Below are 12,145 nucleotides of genomic sequence, written 5' to 3' on the forward strand. Positions count from 1 at the left end.
TTTGGTTTTTTAATTGACTCCCTGAAGAAACTATGAAAACTCCCCTGCCTGTAAGTTCCACTGTCCCAGTTAGGAGGGCTAATGGCACAGATATGTGTGTCTCAAGTGTTCAGAACACAGAAAACAAGCTGTTTTGGGCTTTGAGCTTTTGGAAGTCCTATATACAGAGATTGCCTTCTTTGTAGAACTTCTCTTTCATTTTAAAGTTCTTGTTCCCGTTCAGACAGATGGCAGTGATATCAGAGCAGAAGCAACACATGACTTAGTTCCTTCCTGCTCACCCACCAGCAAGCCGTGTGGAAAATGGGTAAGTCATGACCTGATTTCTCCTTCCTCCAATAGTGGGTTAAGAAGAGGCAACTTAAAGTCTGATTCCCCTTTCCAGCAGCAAGAGAATCACGACTATTGATTCTAAATACCCAATTTAAGTTATCATGTAGGGCATAATTAATTATAAGGCCAGCCTTTGCAGGTTATATATTAACAAAGTTTGGAAACTCAAGACTCTAGTTAAATTACTAGAACATTCATAGGATGTGCTAAACAAGTGACAACAAATATAGAAAACTATCACCTCCTGACTGATCTCTCTTAGTTCTATGATAACTGTCTCTTTCTGTTATTGTGGAACATTACATGGGTAATGTTTAATTTCTAGTTTTGTTTCTTTTCTAAGTAAACTAGAACTAAAGTAGCAAATTCACTTTAAAAGTTTCCACCTCTATGCCCTGCTGTTAGTGTTTGAAGATTTAGAGGTGGGGCTCCTAGCATCTACATTTTATATACACACTGGCCCTATCCATGGCTGTATATACATAGATTCCATAGGCATATAGCCCCTGGAGCGTTTGTCCCCGGACTCTGTGGGCTTATAGAGCCAAAGCTTTGTGGGCCTGAGATCTGGTTCACGATGTGAAATGTGTCACCTGCTCATGCACCACTGTGACACTATTAAGGGAATGATACAGCAAGTTTCTCAGAGAAAGGCCCACTCCCTACTCCTTCAGGCTTCCAAGAATTGATTCCAAAAGCTGTTGAGAACTAACACCCAAAGATGGAGTCTCTCTCAGCCTTGGGAGAATAGGGGGCCAGAATCTACAACCCCTTCTTTCCTCCCAAGGCTGTGAGCAGCTCTGTTCCTTCTAATAATGAAAAGCGACTCTGGCTCATTTGGGGGAGGTCATTGCTCTGCTCTGTGAGGTCACAGGGAATGAGGTGGGGAGGCTGAGGGCAGGTCCTTTGTCCACCTTCCCCCCCTTTGAGATAGGATTTTGGAAGGGGTGGGTCAGGGCCAAGACTTGAGATCAGATCTATAGTTCCCATCCCCCTTGTGCAAGGAAATGCAGGGATAAGGTCTGAGGCCTCCCTTTCCCTCTCCAAGAGACGTTGAGGTGCATGATAAAGCTACAACCCCCCAGACTAAGGAAACTTGGGGACACATCCATAGCCCCCCAATAGTAAGGATAGGAGGGGACAGCTCTGCAGCCCCATCATAAGGAGGCGGGGATAAGTCTGTAACCCCTCCCTCCAGCAGGCGTGCTGGGGAGATAGACCCATACCCCCAAGGAGCTGGGGGGGTGTCTGTGACACCCCCCCCCCCATCTGAGAGAGGAGCTGGAGGCTGCTCTGTGTCCCCCCTCCCAGGAGCCGCTCCCTGAGACAGAGAGGGCAGGTCCCGTGGGCAGTAGCCCACCGAGCGCCGCCATCTTGAAGGCTGCCGGCCCCCTCCCCGCTCCCGGCTCAGCAGCAGCGCGGACTGGCGGCGATGCGCGCCCTGCTCCCCCTCCCCCGGCTGGGGCTGGCGCCTGGCTGCACCCGACGCAGGGCGGGCACTTCGACTCGGGCGCCTCCTCTGTGGGGCCGGGCCCTGGCGCGCGTGGGAGCTGCCGAGGGACCTGGGGCGGCAGCGCCGCGCCTCGCGCTCCATGGGGCTGAGCTGGAGACGGGCCCCAGCCTGCGGCGGCCAAGTCCTGCGCCCGGCAGAGGCAGCGAAGGGCACCTCGCAGAGCAGAGAAGGCCCGGGGCAGCGGCCGGTGGCCGGGCACTGAGGGGGCCCCAGCACCCAGGGGCTCCGGAGCCGGCATGTGCGGTCCCGCGCTGGGGCTGTGACCGTCGCGGGGAGATCTCCCGAAATCAGTATGTCCTGGGGGGCGGTCAGGCGCGTGCAGAGGGGTGTCAGCCGGTCCCTGCGCCACTGTGCTCTGCCTTACGTAAGGCTGCGCTGGACGCGGTGTGGGTGTTTCATCTCATTGCTGGGCACAGCGAGATCGTCTGTGCGGATGCCTGGGCTGTTTCACGGGAAGGAGAATTTGTGCTTGTTTTTAGCTGCCTAACTTCTGCAACACCTAACAACTGTGGCTGCAGTAGGCGCTTTGCAGTGTGTGTGTGAGAGAGAGATTATCTGTGTGTAATTTACCTGTTAATATTCACTCAGAGCTATCCAACACATCGTATTTACTGGGAAACATCATCTCCTTCCAAAACTAGTGTTGGTTACAGGGTGTTTTCAGTGTTGTTCTAAACACCTCTGGTACAGTTTGCCACTGGCTGATTGTGTAGGGGCCGAATCGGTGTTTCATTGGTCTTTGCGTTGACTTGTTTATTTTTTTGCATCAGTTATTTTCATACTTCACTTGGTCTATTTTGACATGTATCTGCTGTGTATATCTGTTAAAGTAGTTTTAGTTTAAAGTAACACACCACCAAATTAAACAATTAGGAAACCCATCTAGCCTTCCTTTTCCTTTTCATCTTCCAGCTTTTTCCTCAAGTCTGTTGTCATACAGCACCGTGCAATTAGTTTTGTACTTCTCAAACACAGACATTTCCCGATCATGAATATGCTTACTCAGACACAGAAGGAGCATAGTAGGCACTCAGAGAAAATAAATATGAAGTACCAATAATAAGGCTTTGCTTTTCACTGTATGTTTAAAATAATTTAATAAAAGTGAGTGATTGTATCTTAGATGATCTTACAAGTGGGAAAACTGAGGCACTGAAGGTTTTTTGTTCCTTTTAAAGGGATGCTGAATCTAAAAATCTCACTTCTGTGTGGAAAATGTTTTACTGACTGTTATGGCATCAAAGATCACATCTACAAATAAAACATCAAATTACTATAACTAAAAGAGAGTAGGGGGAATATTTTTCTTTTCTTGTTTACTTTGTGCAATTGGCAACATTTCTGCATATTGTCAGGGCTTTTCTACACACAGAATTTACACCCATTTAACTTACTTAGGGCTCGTCCAGACTAGGGGAGGAAAATCAATCTTAGATACGCAACTTCAGCTACGTGAATAACGTAGCTGAAGTCGAATATCTAAGATCGAATTACTCTCCTGTCCAGATGGCGCGGGATCGATGTCCGCGGCTCTCCGTGTCGATTCCGGAACTCTGTTGGGGTTGGTGGAGTTCCGGAATCGATATAAGCGCGCTCGGGGATCGATATATCGCGTCTAAGACGCGATATGTCGATCCCCGAGCAATCGATTTTAACCCGCCGATACGGCGGGGTAGTCTGGACGTGGGCTTAGTTGGAAGCCACACCTTTTAGTTATATCAGTGATAATTTGTATGTAGACCAGGGCCTTCATTTCATTGCTTCTTTTGTGTAGTCAGTTTTCTTAGTAGTTGTTGTTTCTGTAGCATCTAGGCACTTTCACACAGTAACAGTGCAGGGAAAAAATTAAAAATAGGAAATATTTTAAAACCCTAAACAATGTGGAGGGGGACAAAGGAGAAGGTTTGGTACCTGAAACTACTTTTAGAATTGACTAGATTTCAGACTAATGGTGTCCCTTTTCAGTGATTTGCCCAAGGTTACACTATTGCTCTTCATTTATTCTCCCTAGGCTAGAAGACAGAATGGCAATGTACAGGAGTGGGATCTGTACCAATCATTTCTCACCATTACAGTATCTTTTAATTTAAAGCACTATGGTGATGCAATTAACTTCCTCTTTTTGGTGATTTTATTACTCTAGCCAATTTTAAAAGTGGTCAAACCTATTCAGTATTCTTCTAATGTGAGCACCTGAGATGAGAACTCTTTCATGATAGATGTTGCCCCTTCTTTCAAGGTTTCCACTTAAATGAGTTTGTCCAACAGAACTATAATGTGTTCATCACCATCAGGACATCATTATATTGCAGCATGTTGTAAATGAGGTGATCTGCTCTGTGAGAATGATCTCAGGATCCATTAACAATTTACAGAATCTCTCCAACAAAATCAGCATTTTTCTGGTAGAGAGTCCCTCTGGGAATTTTGGGGAGGGTCAGTAAGAAGAATTTTTGGGCATTTCCTTTAAAAGTGGAGGGAAGAGTGAAGGGGATCTTCATGCACAAGAGGTGGAACCAGCTGCTTGTGCTAGGGTTTAGGCATAGTTGCCAGTATTTAGAAGCAGCAAAGAATCCTGTGGCACCTTATAGACTAACAGACGTTTTGGAGCATGAGCTTTCGTGGGTGAATACCCACTTCCTCAGATGCATGTAGTGGAAATTTCCAGGGGCAGGTATATATATGCTAGCAAGCAAGCTAGAGATAACGAGGTCAGTTCAATAAGGGAGGATGAGGCCCTGTTCTAGCAGTTGAGGTGTGAAAACCAAGAGAGGAGAAACTGGTTCTGTAGTTGGCAAGCCATTCACAGTCTTTGTTCAATCCTGAGCTGATGGTGTCAAATTTGCAGATGAACTGAAGCTCAGCAGTTTCTCTTTGAAGTCTGGTCCTGAGGTTTTTTTGCTGCAGGATGGCCACCTAAAGGTCTGCTATAGTGTGGCCAGGGAGGTTGAAGTGCTCTCCTACAGGTTTTTGTATATTGCCATTCCTAATGTCTGATTTGTGTCTATTTATCCTTTTCCGTAGAGACTGTCCAGTTTGGCCGATGTACATAGCAGAGGGGCATTGCTGGCATATGATGGCATATATTATTTAGAAGAGTGTTCTAGGGTACCCAGATTGGCGGGTAGCGATCGATCTATCGGGGATTGATTTATCGCATGTAGTGTAGACGTGATAAATGGATCCCCAATCGCTCTCCCGACTGCTGAACTCCAGCTCGGCGAGAGGCAGAAGCAAAGTTGACGGGGGAGCCGCAGCAATCGACCCCGTGCTGTGAGGACACAAGGTAAGTCGAACTAAGATACATTGACTTCAGCTACGCTATTCTCATAGCTGAAGTTGCATATCTTGGATCGATTTCCCCCCCCACACACACACACCCTCCCGGTGTAGACCAGGCCACGAAACAGTACTGTGATCAAAGCAGGGATCTGGGAGTTGCTCTAATTGCTAGCAACTGGAGAGTTTGGTTTGTGTTTTGGTAAATGTTAGTGCTTTACAAATACTTATCAATACACCCACCACTCATGTGAAAAGGTAGCTAAGTAAGTTTTATTGTCTCCGTTTTACGGATAGGGTACTAAGTTAGTGTTAGAGTGGGGGTTTAGAATGCAGTAGGTCCTTATGCTCTGCTGCTTTTTAGTCCACTACTAGACCAGACTTCCTCTTGTTGTTGAGCTATCCCTCCTTGTGACCAGTGGCTACAGTGCAGCTGTCCGTAGCACAAATGGCAGCCTAGGCAGTACTCTCTCAAAGAGTCATGAATTAGTCAGCAGGTCCTCAAAAATAGGTGCATTTGTGACTAACTTCTCCTTCACCTTTCTCTGGCATAAGGGGAAAAAGTGGGAGGCCAGGCCTACACTACAAACGTCAGACGGTGTAGTTATGCCAGTCAGGCTTCATTTGTGACTGACAGCTGTGCTAGGACAAACTCAAAGGGCAGCTGCACTTATATTGGTAAAACTGCTTTTGCATGGATAGCTTATTTCATTTGAGTGAGTATAGTGGGGGAGGGAGGTGCTAGACTAAGCTACATGAGCAAAAACACAGTTTTGCTGGCATAACCTGGGTCCATGGTAGGAGTGCTTTGCCAGCACAGTACACCCTTGTCACTATATAGCTATACCAGCAAGTCTTTACAAGTGTAGACCTGGCCTCAGTTCCTGATCTGTAAAATGGGGATAATAGTATTTCCCTACCTCACAAGGGTGTTGTGAGGATAAATATATTCAAGATTGTGAGGCGATCAGATCTGTGTCACTTGAAGGCCATATAAGTATATTAGGTCAGGTCTACACTAGAAAAGGTTTGCTGGTATAACTATACTGACATCCCTCTACCACCATCCCCCATCCCAGCTATAGACAGTATAGTTTATACCAATTCCCTGAGCAAAATAAGTACACCAGCAAGAACACTTTTATGCTGGTATAACTACATCTACATTAGGGCTTTTGCTGGCCTAGAAGTATGTTTTTGGGGAGGGAAATCACACCCCTAAACAATTAGTTTACTATTGAAAGCTTTCTAGTGTAGATGTGGTCTTATATGGGAAGGCATGGGACACAGGCTGCTGCTGTGGATCAGAGCAAAGCCTTTGGATGAAGGAGCCAGATATTGAGGTTATTGCTAGGAAGGCCCCAGGGTAGGCCAGGAAGCAGGCCAAGTTTTGAGTGCTGCTGAGAGCCTGGACTCTGTAACTCTGCCTCATGTTCATTTAGAGTTTACTATCTGCAGAGGCCAAAATATACACCTTTCTCAGGTGTGGTTATGCAATTTGTATCCTCTTTGGGGCTGTTTGAGTGCAGAGGGAAGGACTGAGAGTTTATCATTGCGCTAAGAAACTAGCTTGGAAAAGTGCTCTCCACTAATAAATTAGTGGGAAATAGTCAAATAGAGATGTTCATTGGAAGGGAAAACCCGGGAAGCAGCGATGCTGAAAGAGCCTTATGGGTGAGAATGAGCAGTAAATTAGACCTGAGTTTGCAATGTGATATGGCAGTGAAAAAGCCAATGTAACTGTGGGCTGCAACTAGCTGTGCTATGGATCAGGGAGGTAGTAATTTCTGTGTGGATCTGGTGCAACCATACCTGAGATATTGTGTTCAGTTCTGGGTGTCTTATCATCAGAACGATATTGGAAGCTTTGAGTGAGCAAGAAAAATTAAGCTGTGGGCTGGATGAAAGTTTAAGAGCTAAATGTGTATGGCTGAGCTAAACATCAGTTAAACTGAGGAGTAGACTCATAGACTTAAGGTCAGAAGGGACCATTATGATCATCTAGTCTGACCTCCTGCACAATGCAGGCCACAGAATCTCACTCAGCCACTCCTGTAACAAACCTCTAACCTATGTTTGGGTTACTGAAGTCCTCAAATCATGGTTTAAAGACCTCAAGGTGCAGAAAATCCTCCAGCAAGTGATCCTTGCCCCACGCTGCAGAGGAAGGCAAAAAACCTCCAGGGCCTCTGCCAATCTTTCCTGGAGGAAAATTCCTTCCCGACCCCAAGTATGGTGATCAGTTAAACCCTGAGCATGTGGGCAAGACTCGCCAGCCAGCACCCAGGAAAGAATTCTCTGTTGTAACTCAGATCCCACCCCATCTAACATCCCATCACAGACCATTGGTCATATTTACCTGCTAATAATCAAAGATCAATTAATTGCCAAAATTAGGCTATCCCACCATTCCATCCCCGCCATAAACTTATCAAGCTTAGTCTTGAAGCCAGTATTCCCTGATGGAAATGAAGATGTTGATCCAGATCCCTAGCTACAAATGCAGAGGGCACATAACAAACATATCCTCCATCCAAATACTTGAAAGGTGTATATACCAGGAAGAAAGAGGAATTTACAAAGTTGGTACATGGAAGCCTGTGTGGTCTTTCAAGGGGCCCCAGTTTCTCCTGTTGACTCTCCTTAGCTAGTCTTCAATGAGTTGAGTTCCTGGACCTTCACCTCTAATTAAGGCTATCAGTCCTCCAGTTTTAGGGCTTACAGTCTACTTCACTCTCTTGATTACTTTCCTGAAAGCATCCTGGTGTCTGTCCTTTGCTGTCCCATGCTTTTTTGCCGCCTCTTCCATCTGTCTACTCTACTCTCAGGCCTTGTTTCCTCTCTTAGTTGCAGCTGTGGGCATCTGTCTCCATGATTGGCAGCTCTGGCAGCTGTGTGGGAGTGTGATCAAGATGAAGAGGTTCTCCCCCCCCCCACCCCCGGTGCTCAGTATGGGGTTTGTAGACCACATTACATGGGAATAACTTGGAGTAATGGGGTGAAATTTAGTTAGATCATCCGGAAAAACTAACTGATAGTCAAGTGTGTTGCATTTGCTCAAGAGAAGTGCTGAATCCATGTTGCTTGGAAGATTTACAGTGTAGAGTGGGCACAACATTGGAAATGTATTGTATGGGATAAGGATGGACTGGTTGCCTTGAAAATAGGCCGTTTTCATCGCAGTTGATCAAGTGTGGTAAGTGTACACAATGCTGCAAGCTGGGTAAGGATGTCAAATACTGAGTCTGTGTCCCAAAGAACTTGCATTCTAAATGCATGTACAATATAAAATATAACAACTGTGGGCGGGGAAGGAGCTCACTCTAAGAACACTAGTATACATTGGTACTCTGGATTAACGTGTAACGTTTTATAATTCAATTGGGTTAGGAAAACTTTCTTTAAAAATCAGCCTATTAAATGATCCAAACAAAGCTTTGAAGTTTTTAATGTGCCATTAAGAACATAAGAACGGCCATACTGGGTCAGACCAAAGGTCCATCAAGCCCAGTATCCTGTTCTCTGACAGTGGCCAATGGCAGGTGCCCCAGAGGGAATGAACAGACAGGTTATCATCAAGTGATCCTGTCACCCAATCCCAGCTTCTGGCAAACAGAGACTAGGGACACCATTCTGCCCATCCTGGCTAATAACCATTTATGAACCTATCTTCCATGAATCTGTCTAGCTCCCCTTTGAACCCTGTTATAGTATTGGCTTTCACAACACCCTCTGGCAAGGAGTTCTAGAGGTTGACAGTGCGTTGCATGAAAAAAATACTTCCTTGCGTTTGTTTTAAACTTGTTACCTATTAATTTCATTTGGTGGCCTCTTGTTCTTGTGTTTTGAGAAGGAGTAAATAACACGTCCTTATTTACTTTCTCTATACCACTCATGTTTTTATAGACCTCTATCATGTCCCCCTTTAGTCGCCTCTTTTCCAAGCTGAAAAGTCCCAGTCTTATTAATCTCTCCTCATATGGAAGCAGTTCTATACTCGTAATGATTTTTGTTGCCCTTTTCGGAACCTTTTCCAATTCCAATATATCTTTTTTGAGATGGGGTGACCACGTCTGCACACAGTATTCAAGGTGTAGGTGTACCGTGGATTTATATAGAGGCAATATGATATTTTCTGTCTTATTATATATCCCTTTCTTGGTGATTCCCAACATTTTGTTCACTTTTTTGACTGCTGCTGCACATTGAATGGATGATTTCAGAGAACTATCCACAATGACTCCAAGATCTCTTTCTTGAGTGGTAACAGCTAATTTAGACCCCATCATTGTATATGTACAGTCAGGATTATCTTTTCCAATGTGCATTACTTTGTGTTTTATCAACATTAAATTTCATCTGCCATTTTGTTGCCCAATCACCCAGTTTTGTGAGATCCTTTTGTAGCTCTTTACAGTTTGCCTGGGACTTAACTATCTTGAGCAGTTTTGTATCATCTGCAAATTTTGCCACCTCACTGTTTATCCTTTTTCCAGATCTTTTATGAATATGTTAAACAGGACTGGGCCCAGTACAGATCCCTGGGGACACCACTATTTACCTCTCTCCTTTCTGAAAACTGACCATTTATTCCTACCCTTTGTTTCCTATCTTTTAACAGTTACCAATCCATGAGTGAACCTTCCCTCTTATCCCATGACTTCTTATTTTGCTTAAAAGCCTTTGGTGAGGAACATTGTCAAAAGCTTTCTGAAAATCTAAATACACTATATTCACTGGATCTCCTTTGTCCACTTGCTTGTTGACACCCTCAAGGAATTCTAGTAGATTGGTGGGATATGATTTCCCTTTACAAAAACCAGTTTGACAGTTTTCAACAAATTATGTTCATCTATGTGTCTGACAGTTTTGTTCTTTATGATAGTTTCAACCCGTTTGCCCGGTACTGAAGTGAGGCTTACTGGCCTGTAGTTGCCAGGGACATCTCTGGAGCCCTTTTTAAAAATTGGCCTCACATTAGCTATCCTCCAGTCATTTGGTACAGAAGCTGATTTAAATGATAGGTTAGAGATGACAGTTAGTAATCCTACAATTTCACATTTGAGTACCTTCAGAGTTCTTAGGTGAACACCATCAGGTCCTGGAGACTTATTACTGTTTAGTTTATCAGTTTGTTCCAAAACCTCCTGTAATAAAACCTCAATTTGAGACAGTTCCTCAGATTTGTCACCCAAAAAGAATGGCTCAGGTTTAGGAATCTCCCTCACATCTTCAACAGTGAAGACCGATGCAAAGAATTTATTTAGTTTCTCCGCAATGGCCTTATCATCTTTGAGTGCTCCTTTAGCATCTCGATTGTCCAGTGGCCCCACTGGTTGTTTAGCAGGCTTTCTGCTTCTGATGTATTTAAAAAAATAATTTCTGTTACTTTTGGAGTCTTTGGCTAGCTATTCTTCAAATTCTATTTTGGTCTTTCTAATTATATTTTTACACTTAAGTTGCCATAGTTTATGCTCTTTTCTATTTTCCTCATTAGGATTTATCTTCCACTTCTTAAAGGATGCCTTTTTGCCTCTCACTGCTTCTTTTACTTTGTTGTTTAACCACAGTGGCTCTTTTTGGTTCTCTTACTATGTTTTTTAAATTGGGGTATACATTTAAGTTGAGCCTCTATTACAGTGTCTTCAAAAAGAAGTTGGAGAAGAGTTCCTTCTGCTGTTGATACTAGTGCATATGTCACACTTGCCACAAAGTAATCAAAGCATGAAGGTTGTCTTTATAATCAGGGGAGAAACAAACTGTTAATTGTGGTTTTTGTTTTAAAAGGTACATAACAAATTTGTGACTTTCTTGGCCATGCTTTGTGGCCATGCTTCCATAGCAACTGAAGAAATTAGAAAGGTCGTCTCCATCTCAGTCTGAAATGGGGCACAGGAGAAAAGCACAATCTCTGTGGCCTTGTGTACATTAGCTTTTTTCTGAAATTCTCCAACTCTTAATCCAGCATCATTGCAGCATCACCACTGCTTGTGATGATGGGAATGCTAGTGTAGACCAGCAATTGGTATCTTTACCATTGTGTTGTCTACCTAAGGTAAAGAATGCCTGTGTTATGTCAATTCTAGTGCATCTGCCGTGGTTATTCTGGGAGGGAGGAGGAGGAATGTTACCCTCTTTTACCCGCGCCCTTAGACGAAATTCAGAGTCCTATAGGTGATTTCAGTTGGAAGGAGAAATTGATGATGGAGCCAGGCACGTCTTTCATACAAACCTGTTTGCTTCTCAAGAATGTACAAAGTCCTGTTTCCTTGAACACAGGAGGAATCAAACAGCAAGAGAGAGTTTCTTTGCTTGTAGTTTCAAGCCCCTTTCGGCCACCACTCAGCCCAAAATATTCCCTCCTTTTTTTTTCCCCTGGGCCATGGTCGCAGGGTTTGCTCAGCCTATGTTCTTGGCTACTTTGGTCTCTGCTCTGGCGCTTCCCTTCTGTCTCTCTCTCGCACACAGCTGCCCTGCCCCAGTTCTTTTCAGGGAAAGCCCTGGGCCAGCGTGGCCCAGGCTTATCATGCTGGTCTGTCCCCTGAGTGGTGGTTTTCATTGTTTATTAGTACTAAACAAAGTTCCCTTTTTTTAATGGTTCCTTCATAGGTACTTACCAGATCTGTGATCTCTGCAGCCACCATCACCTCTCAGCATAAAAATAACACTTTGTCTTGAGTTCTTAACCAGATGAATGATGCAGAAAGTCTGGTTGGTTAGAAAGGATAATTGACTTAGAATGGTGATCTGAAACTTTTTTTTTTTTTTTTCCTCTTGGTGTGGTAGCAGTGGACATGATTTCTTCTGTGGCCACTGGAATTTATTCTTGATTGGAATTGGAATTCTCCTCTATTGTAGCATCTTATTGAGTATCATTAGGCAGTGGTGGTGAAATACAGAGAGCTTTTTTTCTATATTTTTAAATTAGCAAGTTGGTAAGATGCCCCGTCCACCCCAAAATGTCCTAGAGGTCAGGCAGGGACAGCACAGTTCAGTTTAATATATTAATACATATTTTGG

The 12,145-nt window shown here is 44.2% G+C and overlaps 1 protein-coding gene across 10 annotated transcripts in view; it reads left to right on the forward strand.

Moving 5' to 3' along the window:
• Window positions 1–223: 223 nt before the first annotated feature.
• GPR155 (G protein-coupled receptor 155) overlaps window positions 224–12,145 on the forward strand; it is a 51,672-nt gene continuing 39,750 nt past the window's right edge. For 2 of the 10 annotated variants that reach the window (XM_050968994.1, XM_050969001.1), the window contains exon 1: window positions 224–307. The gene's annotated coding sequence lies outside the window, so the exon portion shown is untranslated. Of the gene's footprint in view, window positions 308–1,882; window positions 2,137–3,857; window positions 3,946–5,062; window positions 5,133–12,145 lie in introns of those variants that run through there. The other 8 variants (XM_050968995.1, XM_050968996.1, XM_050968998.1 and 5 more) reach the window with 8 other exon arrangements.

Source organism: Gopherus flavomarginatus, chromosome 10 (assembly GCF_025201925.1).
Source record: "Gopherus flavomarginatus isolate rGopFla2 chromosome 10, rGopFla2.mat.asm, whole genome shotgun sequence".
NCBI classification, from domain to species: Eukaryota; Metazoa; Chordata; order Testudines; family Testudinidae; genus Gopherus; species Gopherus flavomarginatus.